The following is a 24640-nucleotide window of genomic DNA, read 5'->3' as shown; positions in this document are numbered from 1 at the left end:
CTAACCTGGTCTGTTAGCTGAAACAAGCCATAGGAACTCTAGAGCAACAGAGCCTCCCCCAAATCTACTCTGGAAGGTTGGAAGAAACCCCAGAACAGTGCACGGGAGGAGGAGGAGGGGAGAGATTGTTCCATTAGTGCAAGCATTTATGCTTGCCCAATGGAACAATCTCCTTTGAGCAATGTTGAATTCCAAAGCACGTAATTTTATGGACTGCAGCTATGTTTATAATGGATTTTGTGTTGCCTTGAGAGGATTAGCCCTGAAAGGCAGCGTATAAACTCTGAGGATAAATAAAGTAAAGGGCACCGAATCCATTCTGCCAGTTCTTCTTCTGAGCAGCAGATGGGTAGGATTTTAGCTTCCTTTGAAACACGCATAAGTGCTGCTGCTGGAGGGACTCACATATGGACATAGCTGGGCTGGGGTGAATGCGTGTGGGGCAAAACGCCTGGAGGAGAGCCTTTTAATTCCCAACACCAGCTCCAACCTGCTCCCTAAAATTTCATTGAGATCAGAGTCAGGGAGCAGATATGGAAAATACATGAATTAAAAGGCTCTAGTTGCAGGCCAGTGTTGTTCCCCCTCCCATAGGACTATATTTACTTAGTGTAGAGGCGGTGCTGGTTTGCGAGGTGAGCTTTTTGAAGACCCACCTGTTCTTCTCACAGCTCTCCACCGACTCTACTGGAGTGGGTGCATGTCTGATGTGTGAGAGAGAACGGGTGTGGTGTGGCAGTGCCCACTTTTGTTTGGGCCTTGCTCACCAGCAGAGTGGCCTTGGTCCAAGAAAGCTTACCAACCCCTTTTTAGTGCATTAGACTCCTGTTTGCTACCTGTTTGATAAACCTGCCTTTCCAGACCAAATATTGGTCTGTTTGACAAACCTGCCTTTCCAGACCAAATATTGCCTAAATTAGCATTTTGCTTTCAGTAGGCAGTGAGACGTGGACAGCCCTTTACCTCCACATTGATTATCAGCTACGGCTACCTTACTCTCCCAGCAACCAGGAGATGGTAACAAAGAAAGTTCAAAATGTTTTGTGATATTAAAGAAATTGAGATCTCAACAGGTGCTATATAAAGTTCTATTAAAACATACACATAGACCTAAGTAAATATTAAGTAGATGTCATCCATTTTGTACATCTGATAAAGCTGATTTGAAAAGATTAATCTGTATTTCCAAGGGACCGGAAATAATGTGTAAATGGATATTTCCCTTCCAATTGCTATGTTTTGGAACATTTTAATATCTATGAATAGCCACAGATAAGAGGACACATCACTAAAATAAATAAATCTATTAACATCATTTAAAACTCTTGCACTATAGTTCCTCTGGATAGCAATTAAGGTATAACCAACTGATCCACATTTCTTGCATTACCTGTTTTATTGACATATTTTGATAAAGGACATAAAAAGGGAATAAGTATAAGTAGAATCACATTCCTAGTGAGCTGTGCTACTTTAGAAAAATGATTGAATGTACTCTGCTAACTAGTTGATAGTGTTTTTTCTTCGTAACTCTTTGAAACCAGCAAAATTACCTTTGGTGCTGCTCTCTGGACATTTAGTCAGCATGCCTAACCAGGCTATCATTAATGAAGATTTCTCAAACAAAGAGGAAAAGGAAGGCAGCGGATTTAAATTGTGGAAGTTGCTTGATTCCCTGGTCCTAAACACATTAGTACACTGTATTTCCCTGCTTATACAGGCTTTTGTGTAGTGAACATGTGACTGTTCAAATGCCCCAGCAGGGCATCCAGAGTTTGCAAGGAGGAGAAAAAGGGAAAAGGGGAAAAAATTGTTTGGAACAAATTTGCATTAGTTCAAGGGCAACGTTAAGCATTTTACAGATGGTTTATTGCTATTCTTGTGCTGTTTAAGCTGTCTTTCATGTCAAAAGTCCTTTCCTGCTTACAAATCATCAGGAAGAATTCCGGCCACCATGCTGTTTGCATAAGCTCCTTCAGGGGTTCTGGCCCTTTGATCACAGATATCGTTTGCAATCGAGTTAAAAATAGGAGGCTGCTGCGATAAGCCTCGGTTCTGACAGTAGACCAGCTTTCCTTTTTCTTCTCTAACTTTGTTCTCGTCTTTTGTAGTATGGGAACACATAATCTCAACACAGAAGGGGCAGTGTTGAGGGATAAGAGTGCAGTTTAAAGAAACTGGGGAGGTCACTGAATGAGAACCAGCTTCTTACAAAGTGTGGTCCACCTTTCGAAGAATGAAAAGGGGGGGGGGAGTTCAAAAGAACGCAGATGCTTATCTATATATCAGTTTTTCAAGCTGATTAGCAGATTACAGGCAGAGTACAATTTTAACATCCTCAATCCTGTTTAAAACACTCTCCCCCGCCCTTAAACTTTGTGTTTTGCTCTTAATCCACTGAGACTGTTTTAAGGGACAAAGCAAATACTTCTTGAACTCAATCGTGGGACCCCCATTGACTTCTATGGATGTGGTGTCAGTCTTGAAGCACATTGCTGTGTTCAGTGTCATCATAAAGGTTCTTAAAATAAACTGCAGCAGAGACAACTTTATTTCATAGTTGCATTGTGTTTTTTATATAGAGAGAGATTGTTTAAATCATAGATTGTTGGTTAGCCATTGCAACATAAAAACAAGGTAAAAGAAGCATTATGTGTGAAGAGATAAAAAATTCAGTTTCTGGGGCCTGGTATCTGACAGCTCATTCACATATATGAAAGTTACCATTTGGTGCTGCAGTCAGTAAGCGATGAACACATATGTGTTCATCAGCCTCAAGAGCTGAATACAGACCATTCCAAAAAGCACATGGGATTTGGGATGGGGTGAAAACTCAGATTGGGGAAGGTACCGTAATCAATATGTGATGCGCTGTTTAAAAATAATTATGCAGTCATTTTGGGACAACCTAGACCTCTGCTGGGTCAATCCTTTAAATGGGCTGCAAATGCTGTCATCTTGCTTTCCCTTCTGCCTTCATATGCAGCACCTCAAAATACTTTTCAAAAGGTAGCTTCACACAGAGCATTCAGCTTGAACACTTGCAAAGTCTCAACTGCTTTTGGGGCGAGCAGTGCAATTCTAGTACATCCCTAGTTTGATGGCTTGAGGGTTCCAGGATTTGCATTCACTCTACCCATATCCCAGGATGACCTGTCATTCATAAGGTTGCCCAAGACAGTTTTGGTCCCAACATTGGATTGTAAGCTAGACTGATAAAGAACCAGATAACCAGTTTTTCTCCATGTGGATTATCAGACCAGATTCCTCCTTTATGTTATAGTAAAATAAACCTATCACATGAGAGGGGAAAAGGTGTATGACTATTACAGTTAATATAAAGGATGAATTGTATTATAACACAATAAATTCTAATAAAGTGCAGTCATAAAATTTTATTGTACATGACATCAGATAGCTCATAAAATTTAAACCCATACATAGCAGATAATGGTTGCATTCCTTTTTGTTTAATTTGGCTTGAGTCAGTATGATAATACTTAATTGCTTGACTATTAAATTCTTTGTTAGGAAATGAGACAATTTTTGTCATGGGAATAGAAGTGAAACACCTAGTTGTGAATGGTGGATATTGCTGAAATCCATTAGGGGTGCCAGCATTATGATGATACTTCGGTCTAATTTCAGCGTTGAACAACACAGAAACAAGGAGTGGGGGCCTCACTGGTTCTCCTACACCTGGCATTGCACACACTTCCCTTGACATTTGCAAGTACATCACATGGGAGCATTCTGGCTGACCACACAGTGTTGAAGATTCTGAGTAACACCCCTCCCCACCTTCTCACTATATAGAAGGATCTGGCAACTTCTGTTTCAGTGTATCTGAAGAAGTGTGCATGCACACGAAAGCTCATACCAAGAACTAACTTAGTTGGTCTTTAAGGTGCTACTGGAAGATTCTGGGCCAATCTTCACATACACAGGTGTGTGCCTTCATATGTGTGAAGGCACATACCTCCTGCTCCCCACTACAGACATTAGCAAGTGTGCAACATAAGGGGCTGGGCTGCTTGGTACAGCCCTGCTCCTTGCTTAGGTGCTACGCAACACAGGAACAAAGAACACCCAGATAGGGTTCTTTTGGTTTGGACCCTCAAGGCCAGAATACTGTAAAGGTCTGCCATGCAATGCAGTTGCTACAGAATACCATTGCCTTTCTGTGGCAGGTGGACTGTTTGTTGGGAGAGCATTCTCATTGCTCCAGAGTCTGCAAAGACTCTTGAAAGTTAATTTATTTATAAAACCAATTCTCTACCACCTTTCACACCAGGGGGACCAAGGCAGTTTGCCACCAGTAAAATAACAAAATCAGAACATGTCAATAAAACATATTGGTGTGTGATGCTGGATGTGATGATGGTAGTTTTGCATTTTTAACTTGCTGTAAGTCTCTCTCAGTTTCCCCCTCTGTAAAAAGCATTGAATCAATGTGATTCATAATTATAATCCATAAAAAATATATCAGTGAAACACGAACTGTAGTAGTTAGCATGCTAAAAATGTTTGTTCATATTTGTAATTGTTTTAACTGTTTTTAACATTTCTGTTGGTTTTAAATTGTTTTCTATATGCAATTGTTTTAGCAGTTTTTCTACATGCAGTTGTTTTGCATATGTCTCACACAATCATTTGGAGACGCTTCATAGTTTTAAAAAGGAGTAAATAAATTGAAAACTGGCACTAAGAGCCTGCAAATGACTGCATGCTGGATTCTGGAAGCAGGCAGCATGTGCCTGCCTAGTCTTTGAGGGAAAGTCATTCCATACCTGTCATGATTCTGTTCAAGAGTCTGGAAGGGTGGCCATGTGTTCTGCGTTGCAGAAGGCAGTCCTCTATTTGAAGGCCTTCCTGATAAAGAATTATAAGAAGGAAGGGCAAGAGTGCTGAAGTTGGCCCTCAACCATTAGTGCCTAAACAGCGAATGAGTAGACACACCTGATCACAGTCTACCCCACTATGTGGAAATATATTGTCTTTCTATTTAATTTATAGCAGTTATTTTTACATTTATATCTATACATATAAATATATATGTATAAATATAAATATATATCTATACATATAAATATATATGTATAAATATAAATATATATCTATACATATAAATTAGTATATGCAGGTACAACGTATATCCATGCCCTCTTTTATCCTCTTTTTTGGTGATGAGTACATAGCTACCCTAAGGGACGCAGGTGGCGTTGTGGTCTAAACCACTGAGCCTAGGGCTTGCCGATCAGAAGGTCGGCGGTTCAAATCCCCGTGACGGGGTGAGCTCTGTTGCTCGGTCCCAGCTCCTGCCAACCTAGCAGTTCAAAAGCACGTCAAAGTGCAAGTAGATAAATAGGGAAGGTAAATGGTGTTTCCGTGTGCTGCTCTGGTTTCGCCAGAAGTGGTTTAGTCACGCTGGCCACATGACCCGGAAAAACTTGTCTGCGGACAAACATTTGCTCCCTTGGCCAGTAAAGCGAGATGAGTGCCGCAACCCCAGAGTCGTTAGTGACTGGACTTAACTGTCAGGGGTCCTTTACCTTTTATTTTACATAGCTACCCTAGATTCTGGTCTTCACCTATACAGTGGTGCCTCGCAAGACGAAAAGAATCCGTTCTGTGATTCTCTTCGTCTAGCGGTTTTCTCGTCTTGTGAAGCAAGCCCATTGAAGGATTAGCGGATTAGCGCTATTAGCGCTATTAGCGGCTTTTAGCGGCTTATCGGATCAGCTGATAAGCGGCTTAGTGGCTTAGAAAAAGGGGGGGGAGGAAAAAAAACCAGCAGGAACTCGCAAGACATTGTCGTCTTGCGAAGCAAGCCCATAGGAGATTCGTTTTGCGAAGCACCTCCAAAACGGAAAACTCTTTCGTCTAGCGAGTTTTCCGTCTTGCGAGGCATTCGTCTTGCGGGGCACCACTGTATAGTCATTTCCTTTTTATTCCAGTAGTGCACCAGGGTTACCTTAAGCCCAGGATCCTCTTTGGGGCTGCTACACATTTAGTGCATTCACTTCAACTGGAAATACTCCAGAGCCTAAGAGGTGGTTTAGTGAATACCACCAGGCTCCTGCACACCCTCCTCCAACCACCGCCCTGATTGCCACTCAGTGCTCTTCCTCCCCCCGCCCCACAGCTCCAATGATGTACCCCTGCCTTCCTCAGTTCCTCACTTTGAGGAACAATACCTCAGAATCAGGCACCAGGGCAACCAGGGCAGACAGCCTAGAAGAGCCTTGTAGGGATGCCGCTGCTGGCTTTTGGCACAGCAACGAAGATTTTTTAAAATGAACAACAAACCGTTTAACTTTAAACAGGTTTTCCTGTTGTGGGAAAGCAGCAATCCAACTCTCCCCACAATGCCTTGCTCTGAGGAAGGACACTGATTTGAGGTTTTTAGGGAGGTTAGATGGAGGAATACTGCCGGTTGCTTTGTTGTGACAGCAAGTAATGTTTGGATGAATTTCTTCTTCTATTCTCCATCAGGCGTTCAGCAATATCTATGGCAATAATGTTTTCTCACATTTCTTTTTATTAAAGGAGCAACTGAGAGAATACTAAGAACTACTCAAGCAGAGAGAAAAAATAGAGGAGATGGAAGAGCTGAGAAATGATGAAGAAAACAGAATTCAAAACGGTAAATAAATTTATATTATATTGCCCTTTGAAACTCCCATACCCACTACAGCCAGTGTAATCCACCATTGCCAGCCAGAGGGTTTATACATTCTCAGTGTCCATGTGAAGAAACACATATATAGTGAATTGCAAGCATACATTAATGTATAGAACAATTTTTTATTCCTTCCAAATACTGATATGTGATTCTAGGTGAGATTAGAATCTGTACCAGGACACATTCCTGGCCTACCTGCTCCTGGGATTAAATACATCCTGTTTCTGCAGTTAGAAAGCAGCTCTGGAAAAAACACACACGATACTGGCATTCATGACTTCTGAAACACAAAACAGCTCAGACACAGAGGAAATGGGATACTCAGTCTTCCGCTCTTTCAGTGTCAGGGAAAATGTAAGTTAAATATTACAAATCTTTTTTGACAGAATAATCCTTTTAAAAGAACTTCTTTTCTTTCTTTTTTGGGTGAAGTTGTCCGAGTTGCATTATTTTTTAACAGGAGATACTAGTTTTTGGAACATTTCAGATAAACACATGGATAGAAAACAGTTATTCGTTGTTCTTCACTTGGCAGTCAGCTGTGCTTACCTCTAATAGTTTAATGTAGGATCATTTTCATGCTGTGGCGAGTGCTCTAGAGGATTCCAAAGGAAATTCAGCCAGTAAGTTAATAAGGCAACCTGTATTTTAGATCTTTAATGGAGCACACTAGCAGCAGTGAGAAGAGATATGACAGTCATCTTCAAATATTGAAAGGGCTGTCACATGGAAGATAGCGCAAGAATGTTTTCTCCTGCTTCAGAGGGTAGGACCTGAACCAGTGAATTCAAGTTACAAGAAAGGAGATTCCAACTCAACATCAGAAAGAACTTTCTGACAGTAAGAGCTGTTTGACAATGGAATGGAGTCCCTCGGAAGGTGGTGGACTCCTTCACTGGCGATTTTTAAGCAGAGGTTGGATGGCCATCTGTCACGGATGCTTTAGTTGAGATTCCTGCATTTCAGGGAGTTGGACTAAATGATCCTCTGGGTCTCTTTCAACTCTACAATTCTATAATTCTAAAAGAGCAGGAGACCTTAGTGTATGCGAAATAATCTGCTCTGTTGTTTCTAAAAGACAGTTTCCTTCCCAGACTCTTTGTGTGGCTGTTCCATTGGGCTTCTTGCCTTTTCCAAAGAACACCAATGCTTTGGCTGTGTACACATTACCATATACCTTTGCTCCAGCGTGTTTCCGTTACTGCTGTCTGAAGCCGTGTACACATGACATTAGCTACAATCCATATCCACCCTGTAGTTTCTTGAGAAGTACTGGACTGAGAGACATGAAAGTAAGGTTGGCGAGTTTGTGGTTAGAAATACTCCTGTTTGATGCATTTCCCCTCAGACCAGTTTCCATCTGATTTGAAAACGTAAGTTCAATTTGCAGTTGAGGTGAGGTGTGTACATTTGAGACAGCTGTTGCACACATCCAGATGGCAGCATGTGCACAGATGGCAGCTTCATGTATAGGAGGGGGTATGTAGCCATGAGGAAACCAAACATGTAACGCATATCAGGTGATGACATCCACACTCCGTCTCCTGTATGCATCTCAACATGCAAATGCAACTTGAAATTCATTGAGGGGAAGCAACCTCACTGTGTTTTGAAGCTGCTAATGTGTACATAGCTTTAGAAGCTTAATCTTGTATTTGCCTCCTCCTCAGGTTCTTGTACACTTCCTTCCAAAACAAGATTTCACTCCAGAGCATCCAAAAAGCTCAACTTATTCTTTGTCCTACAATATCTTGGGTTCCTCTTCATACAAGCTAATGTACTAATACCTTGATTTTTAAAGTACACAGCTTCTAAGTATGTAGAAATGTTGTTGCAGCTAAACCTTCTATATTCTTTAACTTTTTTTTATTAAAAAAGCCACATTATGCTTTTCAGGCCCATTTCCCCCACCTCTAGAAGTCCATGCAAGCTTCTTTGAATAAATCAAGTCGATGTCTCTGGAACGTAAGGTAGTGCAGCACAGGGCAAAGCAGAGGGTGGGACTGTTGGCTTATGTTTAAGGACATGATTAATTTACTCAACTTTTGCATGCTTGTTAATGCAGAAATTAGTATTTTATGAGGAAAGAGATCTCCCCTTTAAATAATGCAACCTTTATTAACTTCATATTTTATACACACACATCTTTCATTGCTGACAGAATCTGGAAAAGTTCTTGCGGAGAATAAATTCTCCTATAAAATCTTTTAGTGGGCCCCTTCGGGTAGGATGTTGTGAGGCAGACTGATTGCTTAAGCCCTAGAAACAGTAGTCATCGTTGTGTAAGTTGGTGACCCTGGGAAAAAGAATAAGGGAGCGGAGGCCATTGGTGTGTTTTTTTTACATTGGTGTGGCTGCTTGTAGGCCGTTTGATCTGTGCTTAGACGAGACAGTCCTCCAATTTAGGTTCTGTCCTGCAGGGATGACAAAGATATTTTTGGAACACTAGGTCATTATATAACTGACCCAGACATTATCTGAACCTAGCTTGTGCAAAGGTAGACAAAGGCGAGGTGCCCAAAGCCAACTAAATGGCCCTGGAAAGCTGCTTAAATGTGCCTTATCTCAGACATGGTAATTGGCTTTCTACTGGTGGCGAGTACAGTTCTGTTAAAGGCGGGCCTGAGGGAACCACTCTTTTTTGGACTGTAGTTTATTATTAGGTGAGGAAATTACTGGACACCTCCAGCTGTCCTTAATCAGCCACGGAGCCTGACTGGAGCCAAGCAAGAGGCCTGTGGGTGTATTCCGCTGCATGGTAGGGAAATACAACGAGACAGAGACAAATGCTTTTCAGCCTAGCAGCACTAAACTCTGCCCTTTCACAGACCTTAACATGCATGTTCAAATTGATTTAGTCTGTTTACCCCCTCAGCTTTGGCATCCATTTCCCTTTAAGACTGACAGCTTTATGTGTCGCTACCATGTTATTATGTGTTACCGTTCTACCAGTAGCTATAGAGTTTCGGACAAGTGTAGGGAAAATATATTTACTTCCAGACACAGAGGAGGACTTGGTAGTTCAGACAGTGCAGCTAGGAAAGCAGAGTCAATTAATTACTTTTTTAAAAAAAATGCAGCATGTGTTTCCTCCTTTTATTTTCTACTTTCTCCTCACTTTTCTAGCCCATTCCAATTCATGTTAAAGAAAAAAAAAGAGAGAGAAAGGTCGGGGGGAAGCCTTAAATAAACTTACGTGATTGAGAAACACATCTGTCAGGTGATGTAAGTGTCTGGCTTATAATTCTTCCTCTTTGGTTTACAAACAAGAAATTTCTTCATGACTGTGGAATGCCGACTTAAAGTCTGCTATAGGTGTGTGCCTCTCAAGCAAAAAATGAACACAAGTAGCAAATCACAGGGTTGACTTGGCTTGTAAACACCTTTTAACTGTATTTTCTCTTCTCTGCTGTAGGGACAGAATATACATGGAACGTGAATGGAAACTGAATGTGGCTATTTAAACACGATCTACCTAACGAAACAAGAGCCAAACAGTCCTCTCTGTTTTCCGACTGCCAGTTAGGTGAGTCCTGTTCTCCTTTGCAGGTGTTCTCTTTGCCTTTGGGTAGCAGCCCTTCAAAAGTGATAGGTTCTGTGAAATTACTACAGTTACAAACCCCTCCAACCACTGATTTGATCTGTGGTTGGGTCGTCAGCAGGATGAGAAACTGAGGAAACCGTGAGAAGTTTCACATGAAGAGCTACAATATCTAAAGTCACAGAAGGGCAACTATGAGAGTGTGTTGACATACCATACAGTGAGATTGTGGCTCACCTCACAGGAGCACATAGCAGTGGCGTAGCGTGGGGGGTGCAGGGGGGGCCGGCCGCACCGGGCGCAACATCTGGGGGTTAGGGTTAGGGGGCGCAAATCCACAGGTTAGGGGGTGCAAATCCACGGGTTAGGGGGCGCAAATTACTTGCCTTGCCCCGGGCGCTGACAACCCACGCTACGCCACTGGCACATAGTTAACAACTTGACAACAACTGCACACTGAAATACCATTGCCCCTGAAACCCTCACTGTCGGGATTCTTCATTCCTGATCTGTACTACCATTTATGTCTAGTGTGAAATTTCTCTAGGCTGTAGAGGTGCCTTGGAATGAAAGGTATACATTAAATGTACCACTACTATTTTTATTTATTCAGCTCTTCTGGGTGTATTGACTTCTCCATGTTTTTATGAGTTGCCTGAGGCAGCTTTTGCTAAAGGTGTTGATAAAACCTTTTCAGGTGAATTCGTGGACAGCTGGACCATATGTTACTCCCCCCCCCCAATTTTTCCCCATCTAAAGATTGTTAAATAATAACTTGAGGGTATTTTCTCCTAATGAGCAATAACCATATCCTAGGCTAAATAAACTACAGGCCACAGGCCTAGGTGTTTATTAGCCAAGGATATGGTCAGTAACTTATTTTGCTAGAAGCATCCTGTAGCTCTTATTTAAGGCTGATGCAAAGGTTACTTGGGCTGAAATGAAGTGAGTAGGATGAGGAAACTGTGTTTGTGTTTATTTTACTGAATGTACCTGCATGGCAGACAAGGCCTGAGGCGCTGAATATAACAAGGATCAGAATCTTGAAATTAACAGCCTGCTTTTACTCAAGTCATAAAAGCAAATTAATTAAACATTTTCATGGCTGCTAAGAAAGCACTCAACACAGTTTAGACCCATAGAGAGAAATGAGATTGTGTAGAAATAGTCACAATGGGGCAACAGTGTCAATTCAGGGTTATTATGGGTTATAGCAACAGCCTTATACTGAGTCAAATCATTGGTTCATCAGCATTATTTTAACTGATAAAAATATGCTCTTCAAGGTTTTAGACAGGGGTGCCTGGAGATGCTAGGCATTGAACACACCGCTACAACCCTTCTCTTGTGTTTCTTGTTATGGAATGATTCCCAGAGTCATTATACAGGGAGTAAGTCTTTTATTTTCAAAAAGAGAGGTGCTGGGGCTCTAAAGCAGGAGTTGCCAATGTTTCTGGACCACTGGGTACATTTGTAATCCTCAAAAAGTGTTGGGGGCACCAGTCACAAAATGAGTGCTCTCTCTGTGTGTGAGTGGGAGATTGATATTACACAAAATGACTGTTGTGGGGGCATAACACAAAAAAAGGCTGTCACATCTAGAAGAGCAGAAAAAGAGGCAGGACCACAAAAATGTGTAGGCAAATCTCACATCAGCCCCCAAACATCTATGGGAATAAAAAGGCACCTTTTCCATTCACAATGAGAAGCAGTTTGCACATCTCCTTTGTTCAGAATGGGTCAGTGTCCAATTGTAGTATCCAATGAAATGTGGCCCTGGCTTATGGGGCATGTTCAGTGTACAAGCTGAGCTCAGTGCAAACCAGAACTGAGCAGGTAGATCAAACTTAGTGGGCAAGGCCACAAATAGATATAATGAAGATAGGAGTTAATGTATAGGTTGAATGAGGGTCTGCATTATCATTTGCAGTTCTTGGTGTCAGTAATAAGGGACTGGAAAAGTGTTGTCAGTTGCCTTGGTAACAAAATTAAAAAGATGAAATATTATTTTGTTTTACAACTGTTTATAGTTTAGTTTAGTTTTGCATTGTAATTCTAATTGGCTACCATTTTTGAAACAATTTACACTGATATAGACACAAGCTGAATGAATCAAAAAGATTTAGGCAAATTGAGTTCTTATAGAATCTTGATGCTTAGCAGGAATAGCCTTAGTTGAAAATCTAGTAAATAATGAGGTCCAAACTACAGCACACCATTGTTACTAAAGCATAATAAGACTAGTGTAAAATCTCCCAACATGTGTGTCTGTGTTGCACATAAAATTCCTGTACATGGAAATGTCAAGAAATCAGTTTCTTAAACTAAGACATTGCCGTTGAAAATTGATATGGGCATAGTCTTAGCAAAGCATTTTCATAGGTTATTAGTTCCAGTGAGTTTGACCATCTATCAAATGAATGTACCTGATACAAATATATATGGCATTGACTAATTGGCATGCTGACAGTTGGCCTAAGTTAGATATATGATGTTGTGCTGCTGAGGTTGGTAGAAAAACACAAATACAAAAAGGTAGCTATGCTATGCCTACAATTAGCAGTGTAAACATCTTAATAGGCATCGAGGACACAAACAGATGTTCTAATAGCGTGTCTGTGAGAAACTGATCTGTACTACTTCCACTCTAGCTTGACCTCTCAAAGTTTCAGTCCCACTGGGAATTTCAGTGATTTATTAATTTGGGCACAATGAATACCATAGAGACAAGTAGTCGTTTTTAAGGAGTGCGGAAACTGTGTGTGTTTGTGTGTCATTGCATAGGCGTTTTTCTCCCTGAGAAGAACCCTTTTGTATTTTTTGCACCCTTTTGTATGGGTACAAAGGGAGAACAATATTCACAAGGGTGTAGGTGTTCAGAGAAGAGCAAATGTTTCCCCATTGCTTAGGTGACAAATTTGAAGTTGATGATCTGGTTTAGAATGTGGATGGAGATATGTGATGTACAGTTGAATACATACTCTACTTTGCCCCAACTGCTCATGTGTAACTAACTATACACAACCATAACTGGATCAGGGTGGAAATTTCACTGTAGAGTGGTGGCAGGAAATTAAGTTGGTAGTGCAGTATTGTAAGTCATTCTTGGGCAATGACAATTAATTCTTTTCCCCCTATTCAGAATGAAGACAGTGGTAATGAAAACCCTCAAAGACAGATGGATTTTGCAGAAGAATTTTCGTGCCTCTCAACTGCATACTTTTTGCATAAAATCTCAAATATCTTTATAATTCTGCACAACTCTAGAAGTGCAGCCCAGAGCAGTTTGCAATTAATCTGTGATAAAACAGAATCTAATCTCAAAATTAATCAAAATGGATTGCTGCAGCATCATTCTACTACTGTACATTCCTGGGGCAAGGGAAGGAAAGATTGATTATTCAGTGGATGTGGGAATACTGGGAAACAAAGACAAAGAGTGAGAGAGCGAGAAAGAGCCATAGTTTGTGGAAAGCAAGCCTGTATTTGAGATTAAGAAAAGTTTATTTTGGACCAAAGAATCCCCTGTAAATAATTTTCTTTGTATTGTTAATTGGGGGGCAGGGCGGAAATGCTTTCTGGAAATTCATTATAATTGCATATTTATTCAAAATCACTTTTGTAATGCTAGTCCATCAAGAAAGTGTTTCAAAACCAATATTTTCTGCTTAATATTTTCTGAAAGATGTACCAACATTTCAGTTAGAAGGGGTTGTTTTGCTGTATCTTGAATCCTAATGAGAAGTAAATGTTAAACTTAATTGTTTCTCTAAAGCCGCTTAATAAAATGATCCTGATATGTGCTCTTGTTTTCTTCAACATGAGAAAGCTGAGTGGTATAAGATCTTGATCAGTTACATGTCAAATTATATGTCCTTTCTCTTTTATAAGAACTTCTTAATATTATTTGCCTAGAATAAATGCAGCCTTGACTTCGCAAACAGTGCTGCATATAATCAGTATGACTCACATCAATACTGACATACTCTAAAATGAGCAAGTACATAAATCAGAATTGCTATCTCTGCCCCACTCCACTGCCCCGCTGACAGGATTTGTGTACATCTACTAGCTTCTTGGAAGGCACAAAGTCAATGGATAGACTCATCTTCATTGTTCACTATGCTGTGAAAGCAGTACTTGTTTATTTCTTGCCAGATATGTAGCTGTTAAAAACTCAGGAACCCTAGCAAGAGGAAAAGGTGGATGGACACAGTGGTAGCAGGAGAACACTTTCCGTATCTTTTCCTGGTAAGCTGATCATAATTGACCTAAAATTTTTATAGTCCTCATTTTGAGAATGGAAAACTGCAAAGGAGAGGAGGGAAGTGAAGGATGAAAGAGATAACAACAACAACAACAACAACAACAACAACAACAACAACAACAACAACAACAATAATAATAATAATAATAATTTATTATTTATACCCCGTCCATCTGGCTGAGTTTCCCCAGCCACTCTGGGCGGCTCCCAATCGAGTGTTAAAAACAATACAGATAAGGGTAGTTAACAAGAGGTTAACTGTCTACAGTAGCTATTCAGTTCTCACCATGCTTCTAATGCCACAGATCAATATGGTAGAGGAAACAAGTCTGTAATTATCTGTGAGAAAAAATATAGTACTGTAGGTCCACTAGCAACTGGACACTTGTGGCCCAAAGGTTTCATTTGTTGTTTCAAATAGCACATCTGGATGGCATCAAGGATCATTTCCACATGCAGCCAGATGTTATTATCGCTTGCCCAAAAAAATTTAAATTCCATTGGGGTCAATGGAGGTAATAGCTTGCAAACGGACCATATCTAGGCTAGGAGCCAAGCTGGCATTCATTTTATGAATGTTTTTGCAAACTTTTTTGTCCTCCAGAAGAGGATTTGGAATCAACAACAATGTGTCAATCATTCTAGTTGCTTGCACATGGAATAACAGGTTGTAGGACATACCTGAAATACGTAAACTTGGTCGGACTGGGAAGATTCTTGCTCACCTCTCTAAACAACGCTTGCCAGTTCCATTTGTTTCCATTGCCAACTTAAGCAAACGGTCACCACTTTTCCATTAGTAGCAATAGGACTTGATTTTGACTGGATTATGCTCACAATATTAGTCGGTGAAACCACAATCATTGCGTATCTGAAACAGAGTGATGCATTACAGACTTTAAAACAGGGCTGAGACATCTGAAGAAGGCAGCATTCTCTTCTCATGGGTGGGGCAGAGGTAAAATAGATGGAGCAATCAGTGTAGCTCAAGTTATACAGACACCCCTTTCTAGTTCCTATGAGTCATGATCAGGGGTCAGTGACACATTCCAGGCAGGCAAAAACATTCAAAAGAGCGTGTGAAGCAAGGCTAGTCTTCCAAGGAGCCCTCCAGGCCTCAGATTCCCCACTCCTGCCTTAAAACATGTATGGTGGGTGTCATGCTTATATGTGACAAGTGTGATAGGCTTATATGGTGGCACTTAGGGTCACCTCTGGAATGATGCTTCCTTTCTGTTCATCTGACAAATTGGCAAGAATCTATGTTGTGCCTTCACAGAGCTGTTATGAAGGACATTCTTTTCCATGGCTGGCTGGACTGCAGCAGGCTTTAGGCTAGAATTAGAATGAATATTCCAGTATTTTCACATACCAGCACTAGTATGAAAGTAGTGGGGGCATAACATGCCTCTGCCCATGTGTTTGCAAAGCAAAATAATAGAAAACAACATTGGTCCGCTGGTAAAAGATTGATACGGAATATTTGCTTATGCCAACAATTTTAAGTTTATAGCCTGGAAGAGGCACCCAGATAATGTTAGCCTTAATTGCTGTTTTCTTCTGAACATGGGAGTAGTCCAAAGGCCGTGAATGGAAATTAAAGAAAAATTAAAAACAGATGGCAGAAAGCACTCTGAGAAACTGAAACACAGGCAGTACTATGCTCAATTTAGCAGAAAGGGAGAGGGGTGTCTCTGGAGTTACTATGTCCCCTTCTCCTTGCATAATATATCTTCTCAGGCTGAAGTGCACAATAGAGTGTTTCTCTGAAATGTCCCACACAATTCAGATAGCAGCTATTGGGTCAGCTTGCTTTTATTTTCAGTCTTGGTTTTGGGAGCCAGAGTGAGCAAAATCTTGGCTTTAAATTACTTGTTTTCCCCAAGAAGAAACCCTATGTGTTTGGCAAAGCTGAGTGGGACAGAGGAGTGGGTCATATATATCACTTTCAGGGGAATCTTACAGAGAGGATCTCTGGAGTTGCCTCACCTGCCATAGCTCACAATCCTCTGTGACACTTGTGGAATAACAGGGGCTGGCCCAGTAGGGCGAATGGAGCACTGGCCCATGGCCTTAGTCTGCCCTCAGCCAGCTCCCCAACTGCCGGCAGCCAATAAGGAGCTGGCTCTGCCTGTCAATGGCTGTGGCTAGGGAAGTGGAATAATTGGATTCAGTTCGTATTTAATGGCGAACCTACTGCTTTGCACTTTGTGAAAGATAACACGAACTGAAACACAGTTCTCCTGCCAAGAAGTGGGTGAAAAAGAGCATATACTAGGGCAGGGGTCTGCAACCTTTAAGACAAAAAGAGCCACTTGGACCCGTTTCCGAAGGAAAAAAAACCTGGGAGCCGCAAAACCATTGCAACATTTAAAACAAATATATCTCCAGAGCCGCGATCTGACAGCGGGCAGGAAGGTGACGTCGGGACTAACGCACGCACCGCCCCCATGTGACGTCACAGCCAGTACAGCGCCCACCACAGTGGGGAGTGTCAGGGCGCACAATGCGCCTCCTCCCCTCGCTAGTATCCGCCCCGGAGCCGCGGCAAAGGTGTAAAAGAGCCACATGCGGCTCCGGAGCCGCGGGTTGCAGACCCCTGTGCTAGGGGAAAGTGTGCATAAAAATGCACATGCTGGTGAAAATAACACTGTGGTTTAAGATCGGGGGGGAAAGGAGGTTCCTATAAGCTGATGTGTTAGGTGGGAGAATGTTGTCTGGATGAGGAAGAGCATCAGCCTGAGAAGCACTGTGCCTTCGCTGTGTATAACTGCATCTAGAAAAGCCTTTGATGTGGCTCTTTGGGATAGTGTTATACTGCTTGAGCTGTTGGTGGTCAGGTGTAGGGAGTGAGGGCTTCAGACTATGATCCTAAACACCCAGGTTTTTTGCTTCCAATAAATACGTTTAGTGCTGAGTTAACAATGCCTTTCTTGAAACACAAACTCTCTCCCACCCCCATACCTTCTGTCAAGAAGAGCAATCATTAGAAAGAAGTCACAATTCAGAGAGCAGCCTCAAAGTCATTATACTGTTAGTAAAATCTGTTGAGTAGGTGGCAAATCATGTTTTGTTCAAAATTTCTGCCTTTCTGTGAGAATTAGGAACCTGGAGATGGTGAGAAAGGGGAAGAAATGCCTGGAATAAAACTCCAATTCTTGGAGATGTTTCAACAAAGAAATATTTCTGCTTCTCCCTCACACTCCTCAAAATCTTAAAAGAAGGGCTAGCCCTGGAATGCACTAGTCTAGATAACAGTAACCTCTGCATCTACATTTCATAATCTTTTTCTTCCGGTCAACCAGCTGTGATTCCTCAAACCAGATAAAACAGAATCTGGTGAACTTCAGTTTATGTTCACTCACACCAATGAAGGCCTTACTTATTTGGAATTTGATGGAGAGCATTAATTATATGATTAGAGTTCAAATAACATGTTGCATTTATGAACAGGATTACTTCCATGGGAGGAAGTAATCTCACCTAAAAGCTGAATTTTGCCAGAAAAATAGATGTATGAAGACTTCAGCTCTGCAAAAATAATTCTGCTGTACATCATCACTCACAGTTCCCAGATCAAATTGCTCCAATGTACCATCAATGAAATATAGTCCACTGTGGATAGTGCTACTTCTTGTTAAAAGTCTTAGTTATATACAGCCCTGTAATCTAAGACCTGGTACTAACAGGTAATAACAGACTAGCAGATACATAAAGCCAGGAATTAGGCCTTGCAGTAAGCCCAGATCCAATTTCTTTCTCCATATCAACTTCTGGTAGCCTAGGGTGCTTTCTGATTGTTAGGGTGTTGCTCCTCATGTGTGCATTTCCGCCAGCATCCACACGGCATCATCATTAACATGCTAGCCTATATTCTCCCCTCTTTAATTTGGATTAATTGTCCCTGGGGAATATCTCATAAATTAAGAGAGAGAAAAACAACAACCATCCACTATTGCCAATGACCCCTATGCCAAATCTCAGCAACCCATTTGCAATATTAAGCTCAAAACTGGGAGCACCCACTATTATAGCACAGCACAAATTGGTACTGCTCTCAGAGGTCACTGTTCCTAACCATGTAAGATCCATCAATAAAGTAAATAACTGGAGGGAGTAGGACTGCACACCACTAGCCCCACCATAACATTGCTCTGTTGGCCCTCCTGCCTGATGTCTTTACATTGAGTTAAGTATGTGAAAAGGAGTACCTTCATGTACATAATAAGATGCCTCATGCCTATTCCTATCATCCTTAAAGGTAGGTGACTAAATTCTGAGGAGCACTTTCACAAAGCTGACCACTCCACATTTGGGTTAACAATTATAGTAGTAGTAGTAGTAGTAGTAGTAGTAGTAGTAGTAGTAGTAGCAGTAATAGTTTGTCAAGGACATAAACAATAGCCCTCTTAAGCTATCAATTAATGGTTGCCCTTTCTCTTACATATGTACTTTTTAGCAATCCAAATGAAAGATCAGGCTAAATGATAGTGCTATTTTCCAGTCAATTGCCTTTGGTTAAAAGTACAATAAAGTCAATTACCCATTTCCATGAAAGCTTATTTTAAAGGAACGGATATATCATAATAATAAATGACTGCTGGAGAGCTCACAGTTCAATTAGATTCATACTTAAGAATGCTGTTCAAGATGAAATTGTATTTGCATTGGATTTCATGTAACCTTTTACTTGCATTACATTTATAGTCTAACATGAACCGGCCAGTGTCTGTAGAAGGCAATGATTTTGTACTCAACAAACCACTTACAAGATATATATGGCCAAGGTGGACAATATCTCATGTCCAAATCCTTTTTGTGTGTGTGGCAGGTGTGTGTGAGAGTGGAAATCTGAACTTATTCATTTGCCTACTGAAATTATCCTTCCACAATCCAATATATCATGCCCATATTATATCCAACAGAAAAACCCCATGATGTGTTCCCTACAGCTAGCAATAATGTGGTTATTGCTATGTTATACAACCTTACTAGTTGTATTACCTAGTAATAGGCAGCAAAAAACCAGCGTTGTTCCTGGATGCCCAGCTTGCATTTTTAGCCCAAAATGGATTTGCCCACCTCTAACTGGTGTGCCAATCCCTATCTGGCTTATGACCACACGTGCCTATTTATATCCAAATTGAAAGGCATTCTCTGTCTGCAAATGGTGGAAGCAGTGTTGGTGGAGGGCAGGGTATAGTCAGACTAGTTTAAAGGAGACTGTACCCTCTTTGCATGGTGGGGCAGCTGAATCACTGCAGCTTACTGGGCGCCATTGCCATTCTAAGAGAATAAGGGAGGTGTTCATGGTTGGTTCTGGTACCTCTTATTCTAGAAAAATAGCACTGGACAGGTGCATATTTTATCTGTTAAAGTCCTAAATGGAAACTAGAGTACACAAAGGACCACTTTATCCCACAAAAGCCTACTTGGTAAGATCTCCATCAATAGCCTTCCCAGAGCGCTTCTACTGACTTCATAGTAAGATTGCAGGTGACAGGAAAAGGGGCCTTTTTACTGACTGTCCTTTCCGATCCTTCCACTAGACTGCCTCTCTTTTCTTATCGCTTTTAGAAAGGACCTGGAATTGTTGCTTTTTCCCTTCTAGTTTTAATATGTCTTGATGCCTTTGCAATCATGTAAAACTATTGCTTTAAACAATGGATTGCCCAACCAGTGTCTGCCGTTGCCTCCTATGGTTGCCTGCAAAGGGTCACAGTAAACAGCCCCTCATAAATCCACAAGATGGCATGCCTACACTGTTCTGTCTCTTTTTCTGCTCTTCTAGATATGACAGCCATGTTTTGTTATGCCACACCCTAAGGCTGCCATTTTGTATTTTACCACATTCCTATGGCAGACATCACACGTACCCTGGCTACCATTTTGTGACTGGCACACATCGCACATTCCCAAAATTCAAAATGTGCTCGCAGGCTTAAAAAGATTGATGAAGAAACAAGACCTACCAACAGAAACTGTTCTCAGTAAATTACAATTTATCCAGGACTCAGAAGTTATCTTGGTAGAACCATTTCAACCTGACTTCATCTGTTCAACGCAGAATTTTAAATAGTATAGATACCGTATATCTAAACATACTTAGCAAAATGAATTTCACAGATCTGAAGACACAGTTTTCAAGCCTGAAAAGCTTGAAATAAATCACTCACATTTTAGTGTTTTCTTCTTGGGTCTGCCCAAGTCCACACTCTCAGCAATTCACTACTTCCTGCAACAATCTTACACCATCCCACTATCAAACAAAAGCAAAACAAGACTGAACAGCTATCTTTCCTGGAACTATATTGCTATTGCAGATGGTGAGTTGATTCGAGTCTCTGAATTCCACAGCGTTTTCCATTACTGTGCTTGGCCACATAGCCACATAATCGTAAGTACAAAAACACTCTCATCTCATTTCCCTTGGCTTAAGTACTGCGATTTGTGCCACTCACTAAAATGCAGGCACTTCTCCCCCCTTTTAAATTTGATATTTCAATACCAACCACCAGCTCTTCTGGCCACTTCAGAATTTTCCCCAGTCACAGTTACCACTCTATACTCACTTTTAGGCTGGATTTTTCAGTATGCTGTGCGAGATATAACCATTTCATCACACAAAATGAAAGTGTGATTCACTGCCATATGAATACAAGAGCAATACTTAAGTTTGTGCTCAAGATACATGCAAGTTACACATTCATATCATGCCGAAGCCTTATTAAAATTGTTAGTATTTGACTAGTAAATAGCACCCTTGATTCAACATGAATAGTACCCAAGCAAATTCACACCATTTACTTCATTATTTTATTAGTTTTCTATGCCAGCCTTCGTCCGAGGATCACAGGGCGGTTTACAATATAAACACACAAAAACACACAACATAGTAACAAACAAAAACAATGTCCTCAGTATATTATTTTATTTATAAAGAACTGTGGTGAGCTTGGGGGTGTGGCTTAGCGAGTGGACCTAGGTGAAACCTACACACACACAGGTTTTACTCTGGCCCACTCCCTGGGCATAAAAGGCAGGCACGGCCACACAAATCTCAAATGCTTCTCCTGTGTTGATTGCAATTTCACCTGGGGCTTGCTGCCAGTGGTTCCTCTGCACCGTGGGCCCGCAATATTACAATTATGGAATACTATTTTTAATGCTTTGTGGTTGTTAATGCTTTATTTTTAGTGCTTTTGTACTGTTTGGGAGACTTTGATTTGACTGAAAAGGGACTGAGAAAGTGAAGAATAATAATAGTAATAATAGTAATAGTAGTAGTAGTAGTAGTAGTAGTAGTAGTAATAATAATAATAATAATAATAATAATAATAATAATAATAATAATACTGATTGACTAACAGTTTGTAAGGGATACTATTTCAATTAGAAATTCATATTACATTTATTATCCAATGTCTTGTTTAGCGTAATTAGAACATATAAACTACTGTATTTACTCAGATGTAATGCACACCTTTTTTAGCCAAATTATGTCACAAAAATTAGGGTGTGCATTAGATTTGATGGTGCCAGCAAATACTTCTTTGCTTTCAAGGTTTTGAAAATTGAGGTGCACATTAGATTCAATGATGCATTAGATCTCGTAAATACAGAAGGTTATTAAACCTAATTGCAATTTATTCTTGTATTTATTGTATTTTACATTGTGATTTGGATTTTATGACTGCTTGACAGTCAACTTCCATATTCTGTTTCAATGAATTCTGCAGCTCCACCTTGGACCCTGGCCAACCCAGGAATTGCCAGAATACCCTGAGCACTGATCCTCTCCTGAGATTTTCCAGCCCATCACTGTCAAGGAGGACAGCCAGCCACAGAGGAAGCATTCGAGTTCTGGCAGCACTTTTCAGACATCCAGCTGCAATATGCATCAAACTGCTATTGATGCAGTCTGATGCAGAAGGTTGGAAGAAGCAATTGTTGCTCTATGGGTCTCAAAGGATAAGAGCATGCCTACAAGGCAGCTGACTGCAGTCACATTTTGACACTGTAGCACATAATCAGATGTACTGAGTAAGTGGTCCTGGAAAAATCTGGAGCCTTTCCTCTCAGCACGAAATGTGAGAACTTGGCCATGCACTGATTTTGCTTGCAGTTGTCTTCATCAGATGTATGAATCGGATGGAGACTAGCTAGGCTGAAATCCCTTGCAGGCGGTCATTGTAGACTTACTACAGCAAGTAAAACATGTTAAGGACCTATTGCCATTAGTCCATAAGTTCTGTTCAACCAACATCTGAATGGCTCTTTTCATCTAAGGCTGCTGACCTAAGTTAATCACATCTTTGAATATTTCCTAATACTTTAGCAAACAAATTCACATTAAAGTGAGTAGGGCTGAATAGTGCTTAACTTCTCATTAAACCAATTTGGGATTGGGTTCTACAATGAGAAACTGATCCTTTTGTGTCATTGGCCCAGTCTGGTGGAATAATCTTGCCAACAGAGATTCAGCGGGTGCCTTATGTGCCAACTTTTAAATGCCTGCTGAAAACTTTTCTATTCTGCCAGGCCTATGCAGGCAATTAAGAGTACATCAATCACAATGGTCTGTTGATGTCTGCTTTCAATTTCTTTTTGCCTTTAACTTGTTTTTAACTTTTTATGATGTTATTGTTTGGTTTTATGTTTTTATATTGCAAACTGCTATGATATATGATATCTATTTACGATACAGCAGTATATACACATTTTTTTATAAATTAATGACATATTTCTTGATGACATTTAGCTGGCTGAGGAAAAATTATATACAGTGGTACTTTGGTTCTCAAACTTAATCCATTCCAGAAGTCTGTTCCAAAACCAAAACGTTCCAAAACCAAGGCGCGCTTTCCCATAGAAAGTAATGCAAAATGGACCACTCTGTTCCAGACTTTTAAAAACAAACCCTAAAAGAGCAATTTAACAATTTACTGTCTAACGATACCATTGATCCATAAAAGAAAGCAATAAACAATGTACAGTGGTACCTCGGGTTAAGAATTTAATTCATTCTGGAAGTCTGTTTCCATCCGGAAACTGTTCTTAACCTGAGGTACCACTTTAGCTAATGGAGCCTCCCGCTGCTGCCGGGCCGCTGCCGCACGATTTCTGTTCTCCTCCTGAAGCAAAGTTCTTAACCCAAGGTACTATTTCTGAGTTAGTGGAGTCTGTAACCTGAAGCATCTGTAACCTGAGGTACCACTGTACTGCACTCACACAATCAACCAATTAATCAGTAGCCAAACTGGGTTCCACAGTCACAAAAAAGCCGCAGAAACAAAAACACAAAATAAATAGCAAAAACAGACAGACCTCAGCGTAACACTCAAAATGGAAGTGTGGCACTCAAATCGGAAGTGTAACACTCAACACGGAGCACGTTCAGCTTCCAAAAATAGTCTGCAAACTGGAACACTTACTTCCGGGTTTGCAGTGTTTGGGTTCCAAGTTGTTTGAGAACCAAGGTACCACTGTAGTCCGAACTGTAATCCATTGAAATATAGGAAGGACACTGACCATTGATTTCACTATCTCACTATTGTCTACAATAAAAAGGTAAAGGGACCCCTGACCATTAGGTCCAGTTGTGACCGACTCTGGGGTTGCGGCGCTCATCTCGCTTTATTGGCCGAGGGAGCCGGCATACAGCTTCCAGGTCATGTGGCCAGCATGACTAAGCTGCTTCTGGCAAACCAGAGCAGTGCATGGAAACGCCGTTTACCTTCCCGCCAGAGCGGGACTTTGCACTTTGATGTGCTTTCGAACTGCTAGGTTGGCAGGAGCAGGGACCGAGCAACAGGAGCATTGCGGGGATTCGAACTGCCAACCTTCTGATTGGCAAGTCCTAGGCTCTGTGGTTTAACCCACAGCGCCACCTGCGTCCCATTGTCTACAATAGCCAGCAGCAATTCTCCATGGTACCAGACATGAAGGTTTCTCTAGACCTACCTGCAGACCTCAGGAATTGAACTTGGGACCTGTTATATGCAAAGCATGATCTCTCCCACTGAGCTATAGCCCTTCAGCAGGAGGAGAACCCATAATTGTTTATGTAGCTGAGATGGTTTTGTCCTGACTATAACACCAACACCGCCACTTTATCCTAATACGATAGATGCACAAACACTATTAT

At 41.0% G+C, this 24640-nt stretch overlaps 2 long non-coding RNA genes across 2 annotated transcripts in view; one reads left to right on the top strand and one right to left on the bottom strand.

Annotated features, from left to right (window-relative positions):
• Positions 1 to 24234, top strand: part of LOC308594783 — a 146693-nt gene extending 122459 nt beyond the window's left edge. The window contains exons 3-6 of the long non-coding RNA XR_014011606.1: positions 6550 to 6646; positions 9812 to 10211; positions 14385 to 14477; positions 22233 to 24234. This is a non-coding gene — a long non-coding RNA (uncharacterized lncRNA). The remainder of the gene's footprint in view (positions 1 to 6549; positions 6647 to 9811; positions 10212 to 14384; positions 14478 to 22232) is intronic.
• Positions 8356 to 24640, bottom strand: part of LOC308594782 — a 139118-nt gene continuing 122833 nt past the window's right edge. Inside the window, exons 4-6 of the long non-coding RNA XR_014011605.1 lie at positions 15175 to 15364; positions 9882 to 10094; positions 8356 to 9099 (exon numbers count right to left, since the gene is read on the bottom strand). This is a non-coding gene — a long non-coding RNA (uncharacterized lncRNA). The remainder of the gene's footprint in view (positions 9100 to 9881; positions 10095 to 15174; positions 15365 to 24640) is intronic.

Source organism: Podarcis bocagei (genome assembly GCF_964188305.1).
Source record: "Podarcis bocagei genome assembly, chromosome: 9".
Taxonomy (NCBI): domain Eukaryota; kingdom Metazoa; phylum Chordata; class Lepidosauria; order Squamata; family Lacertidae; genus Podarcis; species Podarcis bocagei.
The sequence above is the reverse complement of the archived record's forward strand: the minus strand, read 5'-3'. Positions and strand labels throughout refer to the sequence as shown.